General features: G+C 42.3%; 1 long non-coding RNA gene across 1 annotated transcript in view; it reads left to right on the top strand.

The window, feature by feature from the left end:
- The window catches only part of LOC133384238 (uncharacterized), an 83,524-nt gene that overhangs the window by 5,460 nt on the left and 65,762 nt on the right, over positions 1-12,302 (top strand). The window lies entirely within an intron of this gene.

Raw genomic sequence — 12,302 nt, forward strand, 5'->3', positions numbered from 1 at the left:
AAACCTTACATAACTTACAAAAGAGGAGGTGGAAGAGCAACAGCAGGTGGTCGCAGAAGGTGGTAGCTTTGGAGAGGATCAACAAAGTGGAGGAAACTCCGTGGGAAAGGGTGACAGGAGCAGAAGAGCTAGAAGAGACTCTTCACCAGTGGAGCTATGGAACCGCTTTCAACCACTCGAGGAGGAGACTGGAGGACAGCCGGTGGTGGAAGAATTACAGGAGACCCCGTGCGACAACGAGCAAGAGACTGAAGCTCAATCAAGCAAGGTCAATGAAACCACGCCCCACAACAAGAAGAGAAGAGTACTAGTAGTGGGAGACTCCCTACTGCATGGGATTGAAACCCAAGTATGCCAAGAAGACCCGTGGACTCACCAGGTATGCTGTCTACCAGGAGGACGGATTAGAGATGTGACGGAAAGTTTGCCATCACTCATCAAGCCCACTGACAGGTATCCCTTTCTCCTCATCCATGTAGGAACAAATGATACTGCCAAACAGAGCTATGAAGAATCACATCAGACTTTGAAGCTCTGGGAAGGAAACTCAAGGACTTTGGGGCCCAGATAGTTTTTTCATCCATCCTTCCAGTACTTAGAAGAGGAGTAGAAAGGGAAAGAAAAATACTCCGTGTGAATGAAGGTGGTGCTGACGTGAGAGATTTGGATTCTGGCACCATGGGCTATGCTTCCTGGAAGATGGATTGCTGGCAAGTGATGGGTTGCATCTCACAAGGACTGGGAAGAATGTGTTTGGCCACAGCATGGAGAAGTTCATCAGGAGGGCTTTAAACTGAATTGTAAGGGGGAGGGAGACATAAACTTGGTGGTAACGGCTGATGAAGGCTTGTGCACAGTAATGGGAGCAGAGAGATCGGCTTTAATAGGGACCAGTGACAGTCCTCAGAAAAATGTAGTAAGGAAGCCAAGCCATAAATCACATGGTCTTCGATACATGTATACTAATGCGCAGAGCGTGGGAAACAAGCAGGACAAACTTGAACTCTTAATACAGGAGGGCAATTACGACTTGATAACTGAAACTGGGTGGGATGACTCCCATGACTGGAATACAGCAGTTGAAGGATATAACTTGTTCAAAAAGAACAGAAGGAATAAAAGGGGAGGTGGAGTCGCGCTATATGTGAAAAATATATATCCCTGCACAGAAATACAGGAAGATGAGCTTGGTAGTTCCACCGAGAGTATCTGGATTAAAATTAATGGGGCAAGTAATAAAAGGAATGTGGTGCTTGGAGTCTATTACCGACCACCCAATCAAGGAGAAGACGAGAGTATAACTTTTGAAAAGCAAATGGCCAATGTTTTGAGGAGGCATGATGTAGTAGTAATGGGGGATTTCAATTATCCCGATATCTGTTGGGAGACAAATTCTGCCAAACACGGCCCCTCCAAGAAATTTCTGACTTGTGTTGGAGATAACTTTCTCCTACAGAAAGTGGAGGAAGCAACCAGAGGATCAGCCATCCTGGACTTGATTCTAACCAATAGAGATGATTTGGTGGATGAAGTGGCAGTTACGGGAACTCTGGGGGAAAGTGACCACACCATACTTGAATTCTTGATTTTAACAGAAGCAAAAGCTGAGAGTAGCCATACGCGCACCCTGGACTTCAGGAAAGTTGATTTTAATAAACTCAGACCAATTAGAGATGACCTGAAAACAAAAAAGGAAACGTACAGGAAGTGGAAAGAAGGCCAGGCCGCAAAGGAAGAGTACAGGGAGGTATCACGGAATTGCAGGGATGGTGTCAGGAAGGCTAAAGCTGAGAATGAGCTGAGGTTAGCGAGAGATGCTAAATGCAACAAAAAAGCTTTCTTCACTTATGTCCATAGTAAAAGACAGAGAAAAGAAATGGTGGCACAGCTACTCAATGAGGATAGCAAAATGATAACAGATGACAAAGAAAAGGCAGAAGTCCTCAATTCCTACTTTGGCTCAGTCTTCTCCCCAAAAAAGGATCTGTGACCGTCCTGGGAAACATGAAGTAGAAGAGGCAAGACTGGAGCTTAAGATTGATAGACAAATGGTCAAGGAATACCTAATCACTTTGAATGAGTTCAAATCAGCAGGGCCCGATAAACTGCAGTGCTGGAAGAGAGCTTTGCGCATACCATGGACTGTGAAAAAGAAAAATAATTGGGTGTTAGAACAAAGTAAACCAGAACTGTCACTAGAAGTTAAAATGATGAAACTGAGGTTATCCTACTTTGGACACATAATGAAAAGACATGATTCACTAGAAAAGACAATAATTCTGGGAAAAACAGAAGGGAGTAGAAAAAGAGGAAGGCCAAAGAAGAGATGGATTGATAAAGGAAGCCGCAGACCTGAACTTACAAGGGCTGAACAGGGTGGTTCATGACAGATGCTGCTGGAGGTCACTGATTCATAGGGTCGCCATAAGTCGTAATCGACTTGAAGGCACATAACAACAACAACAACAAGAGTATTGAAGGAACTGGCTGAAGAACTCTCAGAACCGCTGTCTATTATCTTTGTGAAATCATGGAGGACTGGTAAAGTGCCGGATGACTGGAGGAGAGCTAATGTTGTCCCTATCTTCAAAAAAGGCAAACAGGAGGAATCAGGGAACTACAGACAAGTTAGCCTAACATCAATCCCTGGAAAAACTCTGGAGCAGATTATAAAACAGTCAATCTGTAAGCACCTTGAAAACAATGCAGTGATTACTAGGAGCCAACATGGATTTATGAAGAACAAATCCTGCCAAACAAATCTTATCTCATTTTTTGACCGGGTAACCTCCCATGTAGACTGTGGGAATGCTGTGGACATAATATACCTCAAGTTCAGCAAAGCTTTTGACAAAGTGCCCCATGATATTCTGATTAGCAAGCTAGCTAAATGTGGGCTGGATGGAACCACTATCAAGTGGATCCACAGTTGGCTCCAGAATCGTACTCAGTGCTTATCAACAGTTCCTTCTCAAACTGGGTAGACGTAATGAGTGGGGTACCACAGGGCTCGGTCCTGGGCCTAGTGCTCTTCAACATTTTTATTAACGACTTGGAGGAGGAGGTGCAGGGAATGCTTATCAAATTTGCAGATGATACAAAGTTGGGGGGCATAGCTAATACCGTGGAAGACAGAAACAAAATTCAAAGGGACCTTGATAGGCTGGAGCATTTGACTGAAAACAACAGAATGAAATTCAACAGGGATAAATGCAAAGTTCTATGCTTAGGAAAAAGAAACCAAATGCACAGTTATAAGATGGGAGATACTTGGCTGAGCAGTACGACATGTGAGAAGGATCTTGGAATTGTCGTTGATCACAAGATGAATATGAGCCAACAGTGTGATGTAGCTGCAAGAAAGGCAAATGCTATATTAGGCTGCATTAACAGAAGTATAGTTTCCAAATCGCGTGAAGTACTAGTTCCCCTCTATTGAGCACTGGTTAGGTCTCATCTTGAATACTGGGTCCAGTTCTGGTCTCTGCACTTCAAGAAGGATGCAGACAAACTGGAACAGGTTCAGAGGGGGGCAACAAGAATTATCAGGGGACTGGAAACAAAGCCCTATGAGGAGAAACTGAAAGAACTGGGCATGTCTAGCCTGGAGAAGAGAAGACTGAAGGGAGATATGATAGCACTCTTCAATAGGGTTACCAGGTCTCCGTTTTTTGGCCGGAGTCTCCGGTTTTTTTGGGGGCCCTCTGACTCTCCAGCTAGCACCCCTTAATCTCCGGACTCTCAGCTTCAATTTTAAATAAAATTAAGTGTCTAGGTGGTCTGGTTCCCGAGATATACACCAAAACGTTAGCCGCCCCCCCACGACTATTTAATCTATTTAACTGATACGATGCTGAAGTTGGTTGACTGTGATTGATGCTTAATGTATCATGCTTAATGACATCATTCGGGCCTGCCCCATGACATCACTCAGGCCCGCCCTATGACATCACTCAGGCCCACCCCATGACATCACTTGGACCCGCCTCTAAAATCTCAGGTTTTGGGATGCTTCTGAAGTGGCAATTCTACTCTTCAAGTACATGAAAGGTTGTCACACAGAGGAGGGCCGGGATCTCTTCTCAGTCATCCCAGAGTGCAGGACACGAAATAATGGGCTCAAGTTGCAGGAAGCCAGATTTTGACTTCAGATTTTGAAAAACTTCCTAACTGTTAGAGCGGTTCAACAATGGAACCAACAACCTAGGGAGGTGGTGGGCTCTCCAACACTGGAGGCATTCAAGAGGCAGCTGGACAGCCATCTGTCAGGAATGCTTTGATTTGGATTCTTGCATTGCAAAGGAGGCTGGACTTGATGGCCTTACAGGCCCCTTCCAACTCTACTATTATATGTTTCTATGAAAACTGAGTCCTGAACTCAGAAAGGCTTGCTTAACAACCCTGTAAATTTTCATGGCAATACACAAAACAGTCAGAGAGAATCAAGAGTTCAAAGTGTAAAAAGAGAGAAAAAACAGACCTATTTTGGACTTTTTTCTGTCAAAGTTGTCATAATCTGTTGAAATTAATTAAAAATCAGCCATGTTCACAAAGTACTTGTAATCCTATTACTGACCTTGTCCCATATTCTGACCTTCATCTTCTGCAGTTTAAAAGTTAAAAAAATGCCTGGCTGATTTTTAATTAATTTAAGAAATTTTACATTGAATTCAACGATAAGCCCAGGCATGCTCAGTAAGAACCAACTGTCAAACTCACAGCTGCTTGGCTTGGCTAAACAGGTGGTCACACCACATTTCTTACCTCCCAAATTAAAAAGCAAAGAAATTCACTAATAGGCAAAAAACCTTGCGGTTTAAGAACGTACCTATAGTCAACAGATATACAACAATATACAGCAGATATAACAATGTTACCAAATTCTTCCAAGCTACACAGGAAGTGGATTGGACTGTGAAAGACCAACCCAAATTGTGTTTGCATTTTGACAAATTTGTAGGGCAGTACAATATCTCAGAGAGGAGGTCAGGTCTCCTGCTCCCCTGGTGCATTCACTATAGCTGCCCAATTTCCCTGCTTTTAAAAGTTTGATAGAAATATCTGTAGATACATTCTTAAACCGCAAGGTATTTTTTTTGCCTATTAGTGAATAATTAATTAAGAATAATACAGTCCAGGATTTATCAGGCTTGATGAGAGTTTTGGATGTATATGTTTTATTCATTTTTAGGTTTGGAAAGAATGTGTGCAACCTGTTATCAAAGTCTCTGTGCTGCTATTAGAAAGCTTTCTTTGACATCCGGAAGCACATATTTCTTTGTAGATCACACATGTTGAGGGATCATACAGTGACTTCGTTATGTAGTTTAAATGATAATTAGAAACAGATTGGGGAAACGTGTTGTCCAGTACTACGTTCAGGTTTCCTAAGTAGGAATAAATTGATGTTCAAGATATAGACTGCTTTTGCTAGCAAAGACAAACAAACTGAAATCAAACATTGTCAGATGTACCAAAGGAAGCGGTTGTTGGGAAGGCACAAGTCACTGCTGAAGAAATATTACAAATGCCTCAGTGACAGTCAAAGTTAGTTACACACAGAGTGCATCCATACATTTCAATGGGCCTGTTCTGAGTATGACTTAGTTGAATATCATCTTCAGTGTATGAATAGAATTTTTTTTATATAAACAGATGAAAACCTATTAATTTGTATAATGATGGGATGATAATCGGATGAGTAGAGTCAGCCAAACTTGAAGAATTCAATATTATTATTATTTATTTATTAAATTTATATCCTCCCCTTCCTCCCAGAAGGAGAACAGGGCAGCAAACAAAACACTAAAAACATCCTAAAACGTCTTAAAAACAGACTTTAAAATATATTAAAACAAAACATCTATGGATGCTATGTGCAATGATTATTTCTTTAATTACTGGGCATTTAAGTTTATTATTCTGTCACAGTATTTATCCTCACAACAAATCAGTGTGACAGGTCATGTGGAGTGATCGCAGTTGTGACATTGTAGCCCTGTGAGACACAAGGCATGTGCTTAATCAGTTCAGTAGAGAAACCACTAGACTACATTACCTGCTGACTTTGGACTGCAGAACTACAATGCTCCTGTCCAAAGCGGAGAGGCAGCGTAGTGAAGTGGTTATACTGTAGTACTTTCATACGGTAGACACTTTTTCTGGCTTGCTAGAGCTGCTGGGCAACTGTACAAAGTGGAGAGGCAGTGCTGTATAGTGGTTAAAATGGGCTGCCCAGGAACTCTTGAGCATATTCCTGATTCACTTCCAGTATTTATCATCACAATGACTCTACACAGTAGGTCATGTGCAGAGAAAGTGATTGTGGCAATGTATCCTTGTGACACACGTGCCATGTGTATTTCGGACTGCCTATGTGATGTCCACCATGGGTGGCCTCATGGTGACCCCAGGGCAATGCCAGGGGCCCCACCAGACTATCAACTCCCCTCCCTGCTGACTGCCACTATAATGATTCTGTAGTTACTTTGATGCCTGCTTAGGCCTAGTTCTGTTCTGCTGGCCCTTTTTGCCTCCTTCTATGTTGGACTACAACCTGGGAGACCAGGGTTTGAATCCCCACACAGCCACGAAGCTCAGTGGGTGACCTTGGGCCAGTCACTGCCTTTCAGCCTCAGAGGAAGGCAATGGTAAATCCTCTCTGAATACCGCTTACCGTGAAAACCCTATTCATAGGGTCGCCATAAGTCAGAATTGACTTGAAGGCAGTCCATTTCCAATTCCATCTGACTGGGTGAACATCGGCTAACAGTGATGGGGGTATGGATTGGTGGGCCAGGAGAGTAGTTGACAGATCTAGCTGCGTAGTGCAAATCAGCCACTGAATACCCTGTGGAAGGAAAGGTAGGCCAGGTTGGCTGGAGGGGGAAGGGGATACCTGGGCAAAAGTGTGTGTGTAAAATTGGAAAAAACAGTGAAATCTGGGCAAAGATGGTGAAAAATAAAATGGACTGAGTTTTTGGGGTGGGGGAAGGAGAAGGGAGATGTGTGTGTGTTTGTGACATAAGAATGAATGGATGGACGATATATCCTTTTATGTGTGTGGATGCATAGGTATTTGTGTGTGAAAGTGTTTGGAGGGCGATCCTGAGAAAGATCAAGAAAGAGTTTTACCTGTTCACTAGAATATGAAATATATTTAAGCAATGTATTGTGCTTGGTATTTGTTAATTCTTTGTTATGGATTGTATGTTGAAAAAGAAATGTGTAGAGAGAGTTTGGGTATGAGGATATTCATGAGTGTGTGTGCATGCTGATGTGAGCACAAGGAGAAAAAGTGTATGGGCAATCCTCCAAGGAGATAAAAGGTGTGCTTGTGTGCATGGTTGATGACCCTGGGAGAGAGATGGCTGTGTGAGCTGGCAGAGGGGAAATGAATGGACTGATAATTAATTAAACAGGAACTGATTTGGGTGATGAATTTGGTGTGTATGTGTCAGTAGCCTGCACCCACCATGCCATCACATGGATCCCATCAAACCAGAAATTCACACGGAAGGCAGAAAGGCAGCACATGGGCACCAGCCCCCGTATTTCCTTCCCATTTGGCAGGGGAGGGAAGCTGAGGGAAGAGGGTCTCACATTGCCTTTCTGAAGCAGAAATACAGCATCAGGGACCTGATTCCCGCTTTACATTTCAACATCCAATCCAGACAGACTAGAATCTAGGATTCCATGGTTGATGAAATCGAAAGTTGCTAACTGAAGAAGAAAGCTGCTGAGAAGTCCAAGAGAATCAACAGGATTGCACTCCCCTGTCTCTTTTGGCAAAAATCACCCCACAGAATGAACAAAGCAGTTTCCATTCTAAAACCAAGCATAAAGCCTGATTGAAATGGATCTAAAAAATCAGGTTCATCCAAGAGTGACTTTAGCTAGCCAGTAACCACCTGTTCAAGCGCCTTTTCCAGGAAGGGGCCCTATAAACCTTTACGTCTTCTTAGGTCAGGTTAGGTTTCTTCAGGTGTGTCCTAATTACAATGGACTTTAAAAGGCAGGTACCAGCCCCATCTCTCAAACTTGGATTTACAAAATCTTGGACCCAGCCAGACATCTTCTCTCTATTTAAGCCATGAAGGGCAAGGTTCAAGAACATGGGTGGCCTACCAGACTTGAGCAAGCACATTGTTCATATCCCTGGGCTTGAAGAACTGAAGGTCATCCACTAAACTAGCTCGGTTGTGGTCTAGACACCTCTGCTAATGAACTTGCATTAACTGTGGAATCCGAATAATGACAAATGTGAGTGGCTTTTTCATTAAGTGTCCTGCAAACTTGTACCTTGGTGCAGATTACAACAGGCCACAGGCCACTTGGAAAAGCTCTGCCGAATGACAGCAGATGCAATGGAGATGGAAAAGTGCCCTTTCTTTACCACAGAATAGGCTGGATAATGAGCTCTACCCTGGTTGGTCTTGACATGAATCTTCCTGCACCTGCATTAGAGTTGTCCCCCCTGTTGGTTCATTGCTCTCGACTCAAGTGTATACTGAGGAGCCTCTTTGGCTCTGCTCTGAAGGAGAGGGGGCGCCTATTATCAACTGCCTGAGTCATGTCAGCATTCCAAAGAGAATGACCATGGCTGCAACAGAATGCCAGCCACACTGACAGGGGAATCTTTGGAATCTATCCGAATCCATTCACCTCTTAGAATAGATCATTTTAACGGCTCCCCTAGCCCTTGCAGAGGGGGAAAGGCCGCTGAAAGTCTAAACTTCAGTAGGAAGCTATCCAACCACTTCTCATCTTACAAATTAAGTCTCTCCCTCTGAAGTGCCCAGTGAAGACTAGGGACAGGAACGGGGAGGGATCAATTTTCAAGAGTGAGTTGACCTTGCTGCCTGCTTTTAAAGCTGGCTGTCCCTTTATTGTGCTCCAGCTTTTGCTTTCTCCTTGAATTTGGGGGAAAGATAAGTGGAAGGATCAAACAGGTTGCAGGAGGTGCTGTTTTCTTGCTGCGGAACATGGCCCTTTACACTGTGATTGTAATACAATCCATCCTCTCTGGGACTGCGAATGCTACAGCGCAGGACTGTGTTTGAAAACCTCTTTTATCATTCATCGTCTCCAGACCAAAACCATTTTTGACAACCTCTGCAGAAAACAAGCAGCTTTCTGGCTACTGGTGAGCCGATTAAAGGGAGGAAACACATGTTCACTGTCAGACCCAGCCCCTGGAGAAAGCAAGGACAACCTTTTAACCTCCTTTTCCAGCAAAAGTGCCCAAATGCTTCCCTGGAACAAAATCCTGGCATTGTTTTAAGTAGCTTTTCATTTAATGTGCCATATTTTCTTTAAGATATGCTAAAAATCTGTTTTTTTTTTTAGATTTATTTGATTCCAGCCAGGTTAAGAGAGTTGGATAGGCAGGGAGTATCTTTCTGAGAACTAACCTTTTCTTTAACTGCCTGACCACGGTTTAAATACTAGCACACTGAAAAGTTTACTAACCACAGCAGTGATTTCTCGCTACAAGCCAAGACACGGCAGGAGTGATATTTTCTGATCGGTAGGGAAGGCTGCCTAGCAGACATTATTAGCACTCTGCGCACTGTAATCTGGTCATGGAAACTTTTGTGAAGGAGGCTATGCTGACCCAGAAACTCCCACACTTTTACTTATGCATTTGTTATTAAGGAAAGCACTTCCACTCCACTGTACTTGATTGTCAGCAATGGGGAAAAAGAAATGAAATGTACATATTTTTTTCTAAGACGTGTGGGTATGTGTGTGTGTGCCATGTGCACATGCATGTGCTTATATCCTGAAACTCCCAGTTAAAGATTTAAACTTACTATTTTATAACTAGGACTGGAATGGTTCCACTTTTATTGCTGTTGTGAAAATGGTCGTCTGGCGTTTTATAAACAGTATTACAACTGAAAAGGACAACTCCAGTTACACAACATGAGCCCTTCAAAACGTTTTGGGATGAGCAACATGATCCAGTGCATGTTCACATCAGTTTTATTGAGTTTAATCAGAGCTTACTCCCAAGCAAATGTTTTACGATTACAGACTTAGAGTGCTCTGATTAGTGAACAAGTAATGGAAACAGGAGGCACAGGTGAGCTCACATGTCCTATTTTCATGCTCCTGTGTAATATTCCAAGTATGTGTGGGCAGGTTTATGGATCTTTCTTGGGAGCTGGTGTAGCATGTGGCTAAGACACTGAATGGTCGTGAGTCAAGAAGTCTCCAGTTTAGATCTTCTTTCTCCTATGAACTTGCTGACCAGGGGAGAAATTCTAGGGGAGTGCACCGACAACAATTTTCATCTTGTATCTGCATTTTAAAAAATAATTCTGATCTGTTTCTGAGTCACTCTGCACTCTCTCTGGTTTCCTCTGTATTTCAGCTCTTAAACAGTTCAGTATAAAATGAAACTCTGGGTTCCCACTCACTATAATTAGGAATCTAAAATGGCTATGACTTTTCCCCCTCTTGGCCAAGGTGAATAAAATCTACATGCACAGGAGCTCCCCACCCTGCTCCCCTAGTGGATTAAGCCTACCAAATTGTAGGCAGAAACATCCAGGATTTTTTGTGCAGGGTATATTTAATGTTTTATTTTTTAAATAAAGGAAAAGTCTATAACTTTTTCATTTTCTGCCAGAATTGGATGCAATTTGCAGACATTGCCATACCCTTTGTGGAGATGAAGCCTACAAGATTTCAGAATGATAGCTGCAGTGAGTCTTTCACAAGGACAGATGTCACTGTCTTGGGGGCAAGTAAAATAGGAGTCATTGGGGGTGGGGTGATAGTGGAGAAAAGAGCTCCCCCCCATTTTTTCAGGATATAGACTTAATAATAACATGGATATATTGGGGTTCTGTAAATGCCAACTTGAAATGGATTCTAGTTTAAAACAGTGACTCAAAATGAGATCAAATTAAAACCAAGTCATCCTTTTCTGATGGCGATTTCCAGAATGTGAATGTTCAAAGTCCTAAAAGCTTGATTCATTAGTTCTTTTGAGCAATATGCTAAAGCAAATACAATGTACTCTTGGGCTGCATGCACACTTACCCGTTTGTAGCACAAAAATGTAGTTTTTCTCAATATAGCATTGTTTATGTTCACCCTTAACTTGCTGTTTTCAGTCTAGATTAACTGTAGATCCTAACATTCAAATGGGTGGGTGCATGATTACTTGACAAGTGTTTGAAACTCCTCCCCTTGATTAGATTGTGTTTTAAAACTCTCGCCTTGCTATGAAGGTATATGCCCACGCGCAATGTCACTGGGTAAGTATGGATATCCCTTGTGCTAGGACTGCCTATATCTGTTTTCAGGTGGACACACTGTGGGGTAATGCAGAATCAATCTGCAATAAGCTTTTATCTTTGGAATGAAATCAGTTTGTTAAGAAGTGCTTTTCAGTGGCAAAAACATGCAATAACTCTAGATTGTGTGTGTGAACTAGGTAGAAAAAACAGGAATTCACTCTCCATTGATACTAGAATAAAATGTTGTGCGTACTCAGCCTTTGTCTTCATAAATCTGCCTTCTTGTGTGTATCTCAGCGGCCACAGTCCTGCAAATTAGTCATGACCAAATCCAACTGAAATTGATGGAACAAGTCAGTTGTAACTAACTTAAGAGACTAACTGATTTCAGTGGGACTCTTAACACAACTAACTTTAGGTGGACCAGAGCCAACAACTACTGCAGCTTCCATGTCCAAGGTGATATAGTGACAATCAGTGGGTACAGCTCAATGTGTCATTAAAATGTTTGCTCCAGCACTATTACATAGCTTTGTGAAGCCAACTGTAGAGAGAATTTGCTCTCTTTTACTGACCCAGAACAACTTCACAGTCAGCTCATATTTTGACTCATGTGGATAGGATAATATGAGAAGGGGAAATTGGAGTCCTTGAGATCAAAATTCTATTGAGTCACAGCCAACACTGAGTCCCACTTGAAGTCCTACAAAACAGGTGTGAATATATGCAAACTGACATGATCCCACAAACCAAAATCTCAAAGGGCTCATGGAAAAAGCCCAGACCATGGGAAAAAGCCCAAACTTTATAACTCTTTCCCTCTTCAACTGAACCAAGACTGCATATATACGTACATATGCATATGTATATTTGTGTGTGTATGCAACTGGATTTAAAACAAACCTCTAAGTGTTCTTCATAATGACAGACACATGTCACACGGGAATAAAATATTTTACAGAAGTCAGATCTCACTGGTGATATTTTTATTTATAGGCACAAAGCACATCACATTTTAAAAAACAAATTAAAACATTTAAATGCCAACAG

This window comes from Rhineura floridana, chromosome 4 (genome assembly GCF_030035675.1).
Source record: "Rhineura floridana isolate rRhiFlo1 chromosome 4, rRhiFlo1.hap2, whole genome shotgun sequence".
Lineage (NCBI taxonomy): Eukaryota > Metazoa > Chordata > Lepidosauria > Squamata > Rhineuridae > Rhineura > Rhineura floridana.